Source organism: Ammospiza caudacuta, chromosome 24 (genome assembly GCF_027887145.1).
Source record: "Ammospiza caudacuta isolate bAmmCau1 chromosome 24, bAmmCau1.pri, whole genome shotgun sequence".
NCBI lineage: Eukaryota > Metazoa > Chordata > Aves > Passeriformes > Passerellidae > Ammospiza > Ammospiza caudacuta.
The window spans coordinates 1,347,476-1,360,074 of record NC_080616.1 but is presented as its reverse complement, the minus strand read 5'-3'; positions in this window follow the sequence as shown (position 1 = coordinate 1,360,074).

The window sequence follows — 12,599 nt, the reverse complement described above, 5'->3', positions numbered from 1 at the left end:
TCCACAGCTTTTTCCTTGGGGACATGCCTAATTCCTGGCTGATTTGCCTTTCTCGTCTTAGGGCTGGGGTTCGGCCTAGGGCTAGGATTTTTAAAATCAGGAAGCCCTGAGTTCCAGTCACACTGGAGCTGTGAAAGGCATCCAAAAGGGAGTGCAAAAGTGCCACAACATGGCTGCTTTCACGGCTTTTTCCTTGGCAAGAAGCCTAACACCAGGCTGATTTACCTTCCCAGGGTTACTGTTAGGCTTAGGCCTAGGGCTAGGATTTTTAAAACTAGGAAGCCCTTAGCTCCAGGCACACTGCAGCTGTTCAAGGCATCCCAAGGGGAGTACAAAAGTGCAACAACATGGCAGCTTTCACAGCTTTTTCCTTGGCACCATCCCTATACCTAGGCTGATTTATCTGCCTAGGGTTAGGGTTAGGGTTCAGCCTAGGGCTTGGATTTCTTTAACCAGGAAGCCCTGAGTTCCAGGCTTACTTCATCTGCCAAAGGCATCCCAAAGGGAGTGCAGAAGTGCCACAACATGGCTGCTTTCACGGCTTTTCACTTAGGAAGAACCCTAATACCCGGCTGATTTACCTTCCTAGGGTTACTGTTAGGCTTAGGCCTAGGACTTTTAAAACCAGGAAGCCCTGGGCTCCAGGCACACTGCAGCTGCGAAAGGCATCCCAAGGGGAGCGCAAAAGTGACGCAACGTGGCTGCCACCACTGATATTTCCATGAGACCATCCCGAACCATAGGCTGATTTTCCTTCCTAGGGTTAAGGTTTGAGTTACGCCTAGGGTAAGGGCTCTATTAACCAGAAAGCCCTGAGTTCCAAGAACACAGCAGCTGCGAAGGACTAGCCAAGAAGAGCGCAAAAGTAGCACAACATGCCTGCCTCCACAGCTTTTTCCTTGGGGACATGCCTAATTCCTGGCTGATTTGCCTTTCTCGTCTTAGGGCTGGGGTTCGGCCCAGGGCTAGGATTTTTAAAATCAGGAAGCCCTGAGTTCCAGGCACACTGGAGCTGTGAAAGGCATCCAAAAGGGAGTGCAAAAGTGCCACAACATGGCTGCTTTCACGGCTTTTTCCTTGGCAAGAAGCCTAACACCAGGCTGATTTACCTTCCCAGGGTTACTGTTAGGCTTAGGCCTAGGGCTAGGATTTTTGAAACTAGGAAGCCCTGGGCCCCAGGCACACTGCAGCTGTTCAAGGCATCCCAAGGGGAGTACAAAAGTGCAACAACATGGCAGCTTTCACAGCTTTTTCCTTGGCACCATCCCTATACCTAGGCTGATTTATCTGCCTAGGGTTAGGGTTAGGGTTCAGCCTAGGGCTTGGATTTCTTTAACCAGGAAGCCCTGAGTTCCAGGCTTCCTTCATCTGCCAAAGGCATCCCAAAGGGAGTGCAGAAGTGCCACAACATGGCTGCTTTCACGGCTTTTCCCTTAGGAAGAACCCTAATACCCGGCTGATTTACCTTCCTAGGGTTACTGTTAGGCTTAGGCCTAGGACTTTTAAAACCAGGAAGCCCTGGGCTCCAGGCACACTGCAGCTGCGAAAGGCATCCCAAGGGGAGCGCAAAAGTGACGCAACTTGGCTGCCACCACTGATATTTCCATGAGACCATCCCGAACCATAGGTTGATTTTCCTTCCTAGGGTTAAGGTTTGAGTTACGCCTAGGGTAAGGGCTCTATTAACCAGAAAGCCCTGAGTTCCAAGAACACAGCAGCTGCGAAGGACTACCCAAGAAGAGCGCAAAAGTACCACAACATGCCTGCCTCCACAGCTTTTTCCTTGGGGACATGCCTAATTCCTGGCTGATTTGCCTTTCTCCTCTTAGGGTTGGGGTTCGGCCTAGGTCTAGGATTTTTAAAATCAGGAAGCCCTGAGTTCCAGGCACACTGGAGCTGTGAAAGGCATCCAAAAGGGAGTGCAAAAGTGCCACAACATGGCTGCTTTCACGGCTTTTTCCTTGGCAAGAAGCCTAACACCAGGCTGATTTCCCTTCCCAGGGTTACTGTTAGGCTTAGGCCTAGGGCTAGGATTTTTAAAACTAGGAAGCCCTTAGCTCCAGGCACACTGCAGCTGTTCAAGGCATCCCAAGGGGAGTACAAAAGTGCAACAACATGGCAGCTTTCACAGCTTTTTCCTTGGCACCATCCCTATACCTAGGCTGATTTATCTGCCTAGGGTTAGGGTTAGGGTTCAGCCTAGGGCTTGGATTTCTTTAACCAGGAAGCCCTGAGTTCCAGGCTTCCTTCATCTGCCAAAGGCATCCCAAAGGGAGTGCAGAAGTGCCACAACATGGCTGCTTTCACGGCTTTTCCCTTAGGAAGAACCCTAATACCCGGCTGATTTACCTTCCTAGGGTTACTGTTAGGCTTAGGCCTAGGACTTTTAAAACCAGGAAGCCCTGGGCTCCAGGCACACTGCAGCTGCGAAAGGCATCCCAAGGGGAGCGCAAAAGTGACGCAACTTGGCTGCCACCACTGATATTTCCATGAGACCATCCCGAACCATAGGCTGATTTTCCTTCCTAGGGTTAAGGTTTGAGTTACGCCTAGGGTAAGGGTTCTATTAACCAGAAAGCCCTGAGTTCCAAGAACACAGCAGCTGCGAAGGACTAGCCAAGAAGAGCGCAAAAGTACCACAACATGCCTGCCTCCACAGCTTTTTCCTTGGGGACATGCCTAATTCCTGGCTGATTTGCCTTTCTCGTCTTAGGGTTGGGGTTCGGCCTAGGGCTAGGATTTTTAAAATCAGGAAGCCCTGAGTTCCAGGCACAGTGGAGCTGTGAAAGGCATCCAAAAGGGAGTGCAAAAGTGCCACAACATGGCTGCTTTCACGGCTTTTTCCTTGGCAAGAAGCCTAACACCAGGGTGATTTACCTTCCCAGGGTTACTGTTAGGCTTAGGCCTAGGGCTAGGATTTTTAAAACTAGGAAGCCCTTAGCTCCAGGCACACTGCAGCTGTTCAAGGCATCCCAAGGGGAGTACAAAAGTGCAACAACATGGCAGCTTTCACAGCTTTTTCCTTGGCACCATCCTTATACCTAGGCTGATTTATCTGCCTAGGGTTAGGGTTAGGGTTCAGCCTAGGGCTTGGATTTCTTTAACCAGGAAGCCCTGAGTTCCAGGCTTCCTTCATCTGCCAAAGGCATCCCAAAGGGAGTGCAGAAGTGCCACAACATGGCTGCTTTCACGGCTTTTCCCTTAGGAAGAACCCTAATACCCGGCTGATTTACCTTCCTAGGGTTACTGTTAGGCTTAGGCCTAGGACTTTTAAAACCAGGAAGCCCTGGGCTCCAGGCACACTGCAGCTGCGAAAGGCATCCCAAGGGGAGCGCAAAAGTGACGCAACTTGGCTGCCACCACTGATATTTCCATGAGACCATCCCGAACCATAGGCTGATTTTCCTTCCTAGGGTTAAGGTTTGAGTTACGCCTAGGGTAAGGGCTCTATTAACCAGAAAGCCCTGAGTTCCAAGAACACAGCAGCTGCGAAGGACTACCCAAGAAGAGCGCAAAAGTACCACAACATGCCTGCCTCCACAGCTTTTTCCTTGGGGACATGCCTAATTCCTGGCTGATTTGCCTTTCTCGTCATAGGGCTGGGGTTCAGCCTAGGGCTTGGATTTCTTTAACCAGGAAGCCCTGAGTTCCAGGCTTACTTCATCTGCCAAAGGCATCCCAAAGGGTGTGCAGAAGTGCCACAACATGGCTGCTTTCACGGCTTTTCCCTTAGGAAGAACCCTAATACCCGGCTGATTTACCTTCCTAGGGTTACTGTTAGGCTTAGGCCTAGGACTTTTAAAACCAGGAAGCCCTGGGCTCCCGGCACACTGCAGCTGCGAAAGGCATCCCAAGGGGAGCGCAAAAGTGATGTAACTTGGCTGCCGCCACTGATATTTCCATGAGAGCATCCCGAAGCATAGGCTGATTTTCCTTCCTAGGGTTAAGGTTTGAGTTACGCCTAGGGTAAGGGTTCTATTAACCAGAAAGCCCTGAGTTCCAAGAACACAGCAGCTGCGAAGGACTAGCCAAGAAGAGCGCAAAAGTACCACAACATGCCTGCCTCCACAGCTTTTTCCTTGGGGACATGCCTAATTCCTGGCTGATTTGCCTTTCTCGTCTTAGGGCTGGGGTTCGGCCTAGGGCTAGGATTTTTAAAATCAGGAAGCCCTGAGTTCCAGGCACACTGGAGCTGTGAAAGGCATCCAAAAGGGAGTGCAAAAGTGCCACAACATGGCTGCTTTCACGGCTTTTTCCTTGGCAAGAAGCCTAACACCAGGCTGATTTGCCTTCCCAGGGTGACTGTTAGGCTTAGGCCTAGGGCTAGGATTTTTAAAACTAGGAAGCCCTTAGCTCCAGGCACACTGCAGCTGTTCAAGGCATCCCAAGGGGAGTACAAAAGTGCAACAACATGGCAGCTTTCACAGCTTTTTCCTTGGCACCATCCCTATACCTAGGCTGATTTATCTGCCTAGGGTTAGGGTTAGGGTTCAGCCTAGGGCTTGGATTTCTTTAACCAGGAAGCCCTGAGTTCCAGGCTTCCTTCATCTGCCAAAGGCATCCCAAAGGGAGTGCAGAAGTGCCACAACATGGCTGCTTTCACGGCTTTTCCCTTAGGAAGAACCCTAATACCCGGCTGATTTACCTTCCTAGGGTTACTGTTAGGCTTAGGCCTAGGACTTTTAAAACCAGGAAGCCCTGGGCTCCAGGCACACTGCAGCTGCGAAAGGCATCCCAAGGGGAGCGCAAAAGTGACGCAACTTGGCTGCCACCACTGATATTTCCATGAGACCATCCCGAACCATAGGCTGATTTTCCTTCCTAGGGTTAAGGTTTGAGTTACGCCTAGGGTAAGGGCTCTATTAACCAGAAAGCCCTGAGTTCCAAGAACACAGCAGCTGCGAAGGACTAGCCAAGAAGAGCGCAAAAGTACCACAACATGCCTGCCTCCACAGCTTTTTCCTTGGGGACATGCCTAATTCCTGGCTGATTTGCCTTTCTCCTCTTAGGGTTGGGGTTCGGCCTAGGGCTAGGATTTTTAAAATCAGGAAGCCCTGAGTTCCAGGCACACTGGAGCTGTGAAAGGCATCCAAAAGGGAGTGCAAAAGTGCCACAACATGGCTGCTTTCACGGCTTTTTCCTTGGCAAGAAGCCTAACACCAGGCTGATTTCCCTTCCCAGGGTTACTGTTAGGCTTAGGCCTAGGGCTAGGATTTTTAAAACTAGGAAGCCCTTAGCTCCAGGCACACTGCAGCTGTTCAAGGCATCCCAAGGGGAGTACAAAAGTGCAACAACATGGCAGCTTTCACAGCTTTTTCCTTGGCACCATCCCTATACCTAGGCTGATTTATCTGCCTAGGGTTAGGGTTAGGCTTCAGCCTAGGGCTTGGATTTCTTTAACCAGGAAGCCCTGAGTTCCAGGCTTACTTCATCTGCCAAAGGCATCCCAAAGGGAGTGCAGAAGTGCCACAACATGGCTGCTTTCACGGCTTTTCCCTTAGGAAGAACCCTAATACCCGGCTGATTTACCTTCCTAGGGTTACTGTTAGGCTTAGGCCTAGGACTTTTAAAACCAGGAAGCCCTGGGCTCCAGGCACACTGCAGCTGCGAAAGGCATCCCAAGGGGAGCGCAAAAGTGACGCAACTTGGCTGCCACCACTGATATTTCCATGAGACCATCCCGAACCATAGGCTGATTTTCCTTCCTAGGGTTAAGGTTTGAGTTACGCCTAGGGTAAGGGCTCTATTAACCAGAAAGCCCTGAGTTCCAAGAACACAGCAGCTGCGAAGGACTAGCCAAGAAGAGCGCAAAAGTACCACAACATGCCTGCCTCCACAGCTTTTTCCTTGGGGACATGCCTAATTCCTGGCTGATTTGCCTTTCTCGTCTTAGGGTTGGGGTTCGGCCTAGGGCAAGGATTTTTAAAATCAGGAAGCCCTGAGTTCCAGGCACACTGGAGCTGTGAAAGGCATCCAAAAGGGAGTGCAAAAGTGCCACAACATGGCTGCTTTCACGGCTTTTTCCTTGGCAAGAAGCCTAACACCAGGCTGATTTCCCTTCCCAGGGTTACTGTTAGGCTTTGGCCTAGGGCTAGGATTTTTAAAACTAGGAAGCCCTTAGCTCCAGGCACACTGCAGCTGTTCAAGGCATCCCAAGGGGAGTACAAAAGTGCAACAACATGGCAGCTTTCACAGCTTTTTCCTTGGCACCATCCCTATACCTAGGCTGATTTATCTGCCTAGGGTTAGGGTTAGGGTTCAGCCTAGGGCTTGGATTTCTTTAACCAGGAAGCCCTGAGTTCCAGGCTTACTTCATCTGCCAAAGGCATCCCAAAGGGAGTGCAGAAGTGCCACAACATGGCTGCTTTCACGGCTTTTCCCTTAGGAAGAACCCTAATACCCGGCTGATTTACCTTCCTAGGGTTACTGTTAGGCTTAGGCCTAGGACTTTTAAAACCAGGAAGCCCTGGGCTCCAGGCACACTGCAGCTGCGAAAGGCATCCCAAGGGGAGCGCAAAAGTGACGCAACTTGGCTGCCACCACTGATATTTCCATGAGACCATCCCGAACCATAGGCTGATTTTCCTTCCTAGGGTTAAGGTTTGAGTTACGCCTAGGGTAAGGGTTCTATTAACCAGAAAGCCCTGAGTTCCAAGAACACAGCAGCTGCGAAGGACTAGCCAAGAAGAGCGCAAAAGTAGCACAACATGCCTGCCTCCACAGCTTTTTCCTTGGGGACATGCCTAATTCCTGGCTGATTTGCCTTTCTCGTCTTAGGGTTGGGGTTCGGCCTAGGGCTAGGATTTTTAAAATCAGGAAGCCCTGAGTTCCAGGCACACTGGAGCTGTGAAAGGCATCCAAAAGGGAGTGCAAAAGTGCCACAACATGGCTGCTTTCACGGCTTTTTCCTTGGCAAGAAGCCTAACACCAGGCTGATTTACCTTCCCAGGGTTACTGTTAGGCTTAGGCCTAGGGCTAGGATTTTTAAAACTAGGAAGCCCTTAGCTCCAGGCACACTGCAGCTGTTCAAGGCATCCCAAGGGGAGTACAAAAGTGCAACAACATGGCAGCTTTCACAGCTTTTTCCTTGGCACCATCCCTATACCTAGGCTGATTTATCTGCCTAGGGTTAGGGTTAGGGTTCAGCCTAGGGCTTGGATTTCTTTAACCAGGAAGCCCTGAGTTCCAGGCTTCCTTCATCTGCCAAAGGCATCCCAAAGGGAGTGCAGAAGTGCCACAACATGGCTGCTTTCACGGCTTTTCCCTTAGGAAGAACCCTAATACCCGGCTGATTTACCTTCCTAGGGTTACTGTTAGGCTTAGGCCTAGGACTTTTAAAACCAGGAAGCCCTGGGCTCCAGGCACACTGCAGCTGCGAAAGGCATCCCAAGGGGAGCGCAAAAGTGACGCAACTTGGCTGCCACCACTGATATTTCCATGAGACCATCCCGAACCATAGGCTGATTTTCCTTCCTAGGGTTAAGGTTTGAGTTACGCCTAGGGTAAGGGCTCTATTAACCAGAAAGCCCTGAGTTCCAAGAACACAGCAGCTGCGAAGGACTACCCAAGAAGAGCGCAAAAGTACCACAACATGCCTGCCTCCACAGCTTTTTCCTTGGGGACATGCCTAATTCCTGGCTGATTTGCCTTTCTCGTCATAGGGCTGGGGTTCAGCCTAGGGCTTGGATTTCTTTAACCAGGAAGCCCTGAGTTCCAGGCTTACTTCATCTGCCAAAGGCATCCCAAAGGGTGTGCAGAAGTGCCACAACATGGCTGCTTTCACGGCTTTTCCCTTAGGAAGAACCCTAATACCCGGCTAATTTACCTTCCTAGGGTTACTGTTAGGCTTAGGCCTAGGACTTTTAAAACCAGGAAGCCCTGGGCTCCCGGCACACTGCAGCTGCGAAAGGCATCCCAAGGGGTGCGCAAAAGTGATGTAACTTGGCTGCCGCCACTGATATTTCCATGAGAGCATCCCGAAGCATAGGCTGATTTTCCTTCCTAGGGTTAAGGTTTGAGTTACGCCTAGGGTAAGGGTTCTATTAACCAGAAAGCCCTGAGTTCCAAGAACACAGCAGCTGCGAAGGACTAGCCAAGAAGAGCGCAAAAGTACCACAACATGCCTGCCTCCACAGCTTTTTCCTTGGGGACATGCCTAATTCCTGGCTGATTTGCCTTTCTCGTCTTAGGGCTGGGGTTCGGCCTAGGGCAAGGATTTTTAAAATCAGGAAGCCCTGAGTTCCAGGCACACTGGAGCTGTGAAAGGCATCCAAAAGGGAGTGCAAAAGTGCCACAACATGGCTGCTTTCACGGCTTTTTCCTTGGCAAGAAGCCTAACACCAGGCTGATTTGCCTTCCCAGGGTTACTGTTAGGCTTAGGCCTAGGGCTAGGATTTTTAAAACTAGGAAGCCCTTAGCTCCAGGCACACTGCAGCTGTTCAAGGCATCCCAAGGGGAGTACAAAAGTGCAACAACATGGCAGCTTTCACAGCTTTTTCCTTGGCACCATCCCTATACCTAGGCTGATTTATCTGCCTAGGGTTAGGGTTAGGCTTCAGCCTAGGGCTTGGATTTCTTTAACCAGGAAGCCCTGAGTTCCAGGCTTACTTCATCTGCCAAAGGCATCCCAAAGGGAGTGCAGAAGTGCCACAACATGGCTGCTTTCACGGCTTTTCCCTTAGGAAGAACCCTAATACCCGGCTGATTTACCTTCCTAGGGTTACTGTTAGGCTTAGGCCTAGGACTTTTAAAACCAGGAAGCCCTGGGCTCCAGGCACACTGCAGCTGCGAAAGGCATCCCAAGGGGAGCGCAAAAGTGACGCAACTTGGCTGCCACCACTGATATTTCCATGAGACCATCCCGAACCATAGGCTGATTTTCCTTCCTAGGGTTAAGGTTTGAGTTACGCCTAGGGTAAGGGCTCTATTAACCAGAAAGCCCTGAGTTCCAAGAACACAGCAGCTGCGAAGGACTAGCCAAGAAGAGCGCAAAAGTACCACAACATGCTTGCCTCCACAGCTTTTTCCTTGGGGACATGCCTAATTCCTGGCTGATTTGCCTTTCTCGTCTTAGGGTTGGGGTTCGGCCTAGGGCTAGGATTTTTAAAATCAGGAAGCCCTGAGTTCCAGGCACACTGGAGCTGTGAAAGGCATCCAAAAGGGAGTGCAAAAGTGCCACAACATGGCTGCTTTCACGGCTTTTTCCTTGGCAAGAAGCCTAACACCAGGCTGATTTACCTTCCCAGGGTTACTGTTAGGCTTAGGCCTAGGGCTAGGATTTTTAAAACTAGGAAGCCCTTAGCTCCAGGCACACTGCAGCTGTTCAAGGCATCCCAAGGGGAGTACAAAAGTGCAACAACATGGCAGCTTTCACAGCTTTTTCCTTGGCACCATCCCTATACCTAGGCTGATTTATCTGCCTAGGGTTAGGGTTAGGGTTCAGCCTAGGGCTTGGATTTCTTTAACCAGGAAGCCCTGAGTTCCAGGCTTACTTCATCTGCCAAAGGCATCCCAAAGGGAGTGCAGAAGTGCCACAACATGGCTGCTTTCACGGCTTTTCCCTTAGGAAGAACCCTAATACCCGGCTGATTTACCTTCCTAGGGTTACTGTTAGGCTTAGGCCTAGGACTTTTAAAACCAGGAAGCCCTGGGCTCCAGGCACACTGCAGCTGCGAAAGGCATCCCAAGGGGAGCGCAAAAGTGACGCAACTTGGCTGCCACCACTGATATTTCCATGAGACCATCCCGAACCATAGGCTGATTTTCCTTCCTAGGGTTAAGGTTTGAGTTACGCCTAGGGTAAGGGTTCTATTAACCAGAAAGCCCTGAGTTCCAAGAACACAGCAGCTGCGAAGGACTAGCCAAGAAGAGCGCAAAAGTACCACAACATGCCTGCCTCCACAGCTTTTTCCTTGGGGACATGCCTAATTCCTGGCTGATTTGCCTTTCTCGTCTTAGGGTTGGGGTTCGGCCTAGGGCTAGGATTTTTAAAATCAGGAAGCCCTGAGTTCCAGGCACACTGGAGCTGTGAAAGGCATCCAAAAGGGAGTGCAAAAGTGCCACAACATGGCTGCTTTCACGGCTTTTTCCTTGGCAAGAAGCCTAACACCAGGCTGATTTACCTTCCCAGGGTTACTGTTAGGCTTAGGCCTAGGGGTAGGATTTTTAAAACTAGGAAGCCCTTAGCTCCAGGCACACTGCAGCTGTTCAAGGCATCCCAAGGGGAGTACAAAAGTGCAACAACATGGCAGCTTTCACAGCTTTTTCCTTGGCACCATCCCTATACCTAGGCTGATTTATCTGCCTAGGGTTAGGGTTAGGGTTCAGCCTAGGGCTTGGATTTCTTTAACCAGGAAGCCCTGAGTTCCAGGCATACTTCATCTGCCAAAGGCATTCCAAAGGGAGTGCAGAAGTGCCACAACATGGCTGCTTTCACGGCTTTTCCCTTAGGAAGAACCCTAATACCCGGCTGATTTACCTTCCTAGGGTTACTGTTAGGCTTAGGCCTAGGACTTTTAAAACCAGGAAGCCCTGGGCTCCAGGCACACTGCAGCTGCGAAAGGCATCCCAAGGGGAGCGCAAAAGTGACGCAACTTGGCTGCCACCACTGATATTTCCATGAGACCATCCCGAACCATAGGCTGATTTTCCATCCTAGGGTTAAGGTTTGAGTTACGCCTAGGGTAAGGGCTCTATTAACCAGAAAGCCCTGAGTTCCAAGAACACAGCAGCTGCGAAGGACTACCCAAGAAGAGCGCAAAAGTACCACAACATGCCTGCCTCCACAGCTTTTTCCTTGGGGACATGCCTAATTCCTGGCTGATTTGCCTTTCTCGTCTTAGGGCTGGGGTTCAGCCTAGGGCTTGGATTTCTTTAACCAGGAAGCCCTGAGTTCCAGGCTTACTTCATCTGCCAAAGGCATCCCAAAGGGTGTGCAGAAGTGCCACAACATGGCTGCTTTCACGGCTTTTCCCTTAGGAAGAACCCTAATACCCGGCTAATTTACCTTCCTAGGGTTACTGTTAGGCTTAGGCCTAGGACTTTTAAAACCAGGAAGCCCTGGGCTCCCGGCACACTGCAGCTGCGAAAGGCATCCCAAGGGGTGCGCAAAAGTGATGTAACTTGCCTGCCGCCACTGATATTTCCATGAGAGCATCCCGAAGCATAGGCTGATTTTCCTTCCTAGGGTTAAGGTTTGAGTTACGCCTAGGGTAAGGGTTCTATTAACCAGAAAGCCCTGAGTTCCAAGAACACAGCAGCTGCGAAGGACTACCCAAGAAGAGCGCAAAAGTACCACAACATGCCTGCCTCCACAGCTTTTTCCTTGGGGACATGCCTAATTCCTGGCTGATTTGCCTTTCTCGTCTTAGGGCTGGGGTTCGGCCTAGGGCAAGGATTTTTAAAATCAGGAAGCCCTGAGTTCCAGGCACACTGGAGCTGTGAAAGGCATCCAAAAGGGAGTGCAAAAGTGCCACAACATGGCTGCTTTCACGGCTTTTTCCTTGGCAAGAAGCCTAACACCAGGCTGATTTGCCTTCCCAGGGTGACTGTTAGGCTTAGGCCTAGGGCTAGGATTTTTAAAACTAGGAAGCCCTTAGCTCCAGGCACACTGCAGCTGTTCAAGGCATCCCAAGGGGAGTACAAAAGTGCAACAACATGGCAGCTTTCACAGCTTTTTCCTTGGCACCATCCCTATACCTAGGCTGATTTATCTGCCTAGGGTTAGGGTTAGGGTTCAGCCTAGGGCTTGGATTTCTTTAACCAGGAAGCCCTGAGTTCCAGGCTTACTTCATCTGCCAAAGGCATCCCAAAGGGAGTGCAGAAGTGCCACAACATGGCTGCTTTCACGGCTTTTCCCTTAGGAAGAACCCTAATACCCGGCTGATTTACCTTCCTAGGGTTACTGTTAGGCTTAGGCCTAGGACTTTTAAAACCAGGAAGCCCTGGGCTCCAGGCACACTGCAGCTGCGAAAGGCATCCCAAGGGGAGCGCAAAAGTGACGCAACTTGGCTGCCACCACTGATATTTCCATGAGAGCATCCCGAACCATAGGCTGATTTTCCTTCTTAGGGTTAAGGTTTGAGTTACGCCTAGGGTAAGGGCTCTATTAACTAGAAAGCCCTGAGTTCCAAGAACACAGCAGCTGCGAAGGACTAGCCAAGAAGAGCGCAAAAGTACCACAACATGCCTGCCTCCACAGCTTTTTCCTTGGGGACATGCCTAATTCCTGGCTGATTTGCCTTTCTCGTCTTAGGGTTGGGGTTCGGCCTAGGGCTAGGATTTTTAAAATCAGGAAGCCCTGAGTTCCAGGCACACTGGAGCTGTGAAAGGCATCCAAAAGGGAGTGCAAAAGTGCCACAACATGGCTGCTTTCACGGCTTTTTCCTTGGCAAGAAGCCTAACACCAGGCTGATTTGCCTTCCCAGGGTTACTGTTAGGCTTAGGCCTAGGGCTAGGATTTTTAAAACTAGGAAGCCCTTAGCTCCAGGCACACTGCAGCTGTTCAAGGCATCCCAAGGGGAGTACAAAAGTGCAACAACATGGCAGCTTTCACAGCTTTTTCCTTGGCACCATCCCTATACCTAGGCTGATTTATCTGC